This window comes from Mauremys reevesii, linkage group 17 (assembly GCF_016161935.1).
Source record: "Mauremys reevesii isolate NIE-2019 linkage group 17, ASM1616193v1, whole genome shotgun sequence".
In the NCBI taxonomy this organism is placed as follows: domain Eukaryota; kingdom Metazoa; phylum Chordata; order Testudines; family Geoemydidae; genus Mauremys; species Mauremys reevesii.
In genome coordinates this window covers 20,728,893-20,731,235 of record NC_052639.1, presented here as the reverse complement: position 1 = coordinate 20,731,235, position 2,343 = coordinate 20,728,893, and the positions used below count along the sequence as shown (strand labels likewise).

At 61.2% G+C, this 2,343-nt stretch overlaps 1 long non-coding RNA gene across 1 annotated transcript; it reads right to left on the bottom strand.

Moving 5' to 3' along the window:
- Nucleotides 1-881: 881 nt before the first annotated feature.
- Nucleotides 882-1,827, bottom strand: LOC120385019. Its single transcript, XR_005589210.1, has 3 exons — nucleotides 1,768-1,827; nucleotides 1,293-1,415; nucleotides 882-936 (listed from the first exon to the last, which is right to left on the bottom strand). It is a non-coding gene; the product is annotated as an uncharacterized LOC120385019 (long non-coding RNA).
- Between the last annotated feature and the right edge of the window lie 516 nt (nucleotides 1,828-2,343).

Genomic DNA, 2,343 nt, shown 5'->3' with positions numbered 1-2,343 from the left:
CATGGGGCTACACCAGTCACGGGACCAGGGGGGTTCTCTGAGAGCCCTGGCCAGACCCAAAAGGCACATCCTGGCCTCTCCCATTCACATCATTCCAAGGACACTTGGCAAGAGTTCCTAGTCGGATGCCTGCTGGCTCCTCAATCCTTGGCCTTAGCAGTTCTCTGTGCAGGGGCTGGTACCCAGCAGACTAGGGACCAGCCAAACTGCAATGGGTGGGAAGAAGGATCCCCGGGAGAGTCCAGGCAGCAGAACACAGAATGAGGAGAGGGAAGGCTGGGATCAGCCACAGAGGGGTAATACAATCTCCCCTGGAGGGAAGGGGCCCTCCCTGCCAGTTTGTCTCGGGCCTGTTCCCAGCTCTGCTCACTCCTCCCCTATTCTCAGCAGCTCCATCAAACCAAGGGAGCAGGGACCAGAGGCGGCTCCTGCTCCTGGGACAGGGAAGTAGGATCGTGACCTACCTGGAAGTGGGTGGTATCCTGCCCAGTGCCCATCGTGAAGATGGTGCAAAGAAGAGCCCGCAGGAGGAGTGATTCCAGCTCCAGGGCAAGCAGCGGCTTCAGTTTGCTGCGGGGAGAGAAGCCCGTGTTATCCTTGGCGGCACCGGAGTGGCGCTGGCACTGCCATGGCCATGACCCCCTCCCCCGCAGTGATCCCCTCCCTACGGCCGCTGTAACGTTCCTGGAGTGAAATCACCCCCCAGCCAGGAAAGTGGAGACGTTCCCGCCTCCTCTGCTGGGGGATGGGAACAGCCACAGCTGGGGGTAATCTAGGCCGGAGAAGATCTGGGACTCCCGGCTCCAGACCCGATCAGCACCAGGGTTAAGGCAGCTGGATGGGACGGTCCTGGTACCTGAGGCTGCAAACTGCAGCCATGGAGCTGGAGATGATGGAGGTTGGCTCTGGCACCATGGGCAGATTTTCAATCAGCTCCTGAGAGACCCCAAGAAGATAAATTTGCATGTGAGACTCAGGCCCCGCAGACCCACAGGCACTTTCCAGGGAGGAGGCCAAAGTGCTCTGCAGAAACAGCCAGTGTCACTCCCAACCCCAACCAGCTGGGCCCCCCATTCCTCCCATCCATCAAACTTCCTTCCCCCTCCCCTCCCCTCCGGCCTTACAATTCCCCCACTGCCAGCTCCCGATTGGTGTCAGAAGCTCTCCCTTCCCTGCTCCCCAGCCCTCAGCCACAGGAACCACTGTCCTCTGCTTCCCCCTCTGGCCCCACCAACTCTTTCTCTCGTTTCTGGGTCCCTCGCCCCAGGGGCCAGACACGGGGTCCCACTCACCGCAATGCTCTCCACGAGGGCCGCTTTGGAGACGTGGGGCTCCAGAGTGTTCAGCCCCTGCTGCTGTGCCAAGAAGTACAGACGTGGGACACTACGGAGGAAGCGGAGCTGTTTGGCCATCAACTAGGAGTGGGGTGGGGGGAGAGAGAGAGACAGTTAGGTAGGGACCTCCCCAACCCACCTACACCAGCTCCATGGCTCAGGAACCCCATGGAGTTGGACAGGGAAAGCCGCCCCGCTTCCCGAAACCAGTGTCGCCCTGCACAGACTGGGGTTGTAACTGGGACAGTGTCTGTGGGGAGCGGACACCTTGGCCTGCGTGAGACAAATGCCCCCACTTTGGGGTGCCAGGTAACAAGGGAGCAGTTCCCCATTGGGGTGATGGATTCTCTGGGACAAGACCCCCCTGTGTGGGTGGGGATGGAAGAAGGGGCAGGGCAGACTCAGGGGCAGCGCAGCTGTAAGATTTTTGTACCTCAGCTCTGCCCTGGAGGTAGTCCTGGATGACCCTGATGGTGTCTTGTTCAGGGGACACCTCCTCCTCCTCCTTCTCTTCTTCCTCCTCCTCAGCCCACTGCTGCTGGGCACTGGGGGTCTCTGCACCAGGGAGAGCAGGAGAAAGGACAATCCCTGCTGCCACTGGGGGGATGCAGTGTAGAGAAATGGCTCAATGTCCCCCATCCTCAACAAGGAGCCCCATGGCACAGAGGGCCGCACCCTGCCCCTCCCAGAGACACCCTCAGGCCCATCAGCCTCAGGGCCCCGTGGCTGTCAGCCCCCCCCCCCAACCTCATCAGGGGAGGCTGGAGCTCCCCGGACTCTGCCCAGCATCCCCTGCTACAGGGTGCAGCTGTGCCACCTCCACTGGTGTTAGTGGGGCTCCCATGTCTCAGTCCTGGCGTCTTGGTGACCCAATGGGTACAGGGTGTTATTAGTCCCCTACTGCCCCCATCCTTCCCCCTGTCCCCTGGGTCTCCCCTCACCTGCACAGAGGGGCCTTCAGCCTCAGGGCTGTCAGACCCCACAGAGGAGGTGCTGGCCCCTCAGGAGT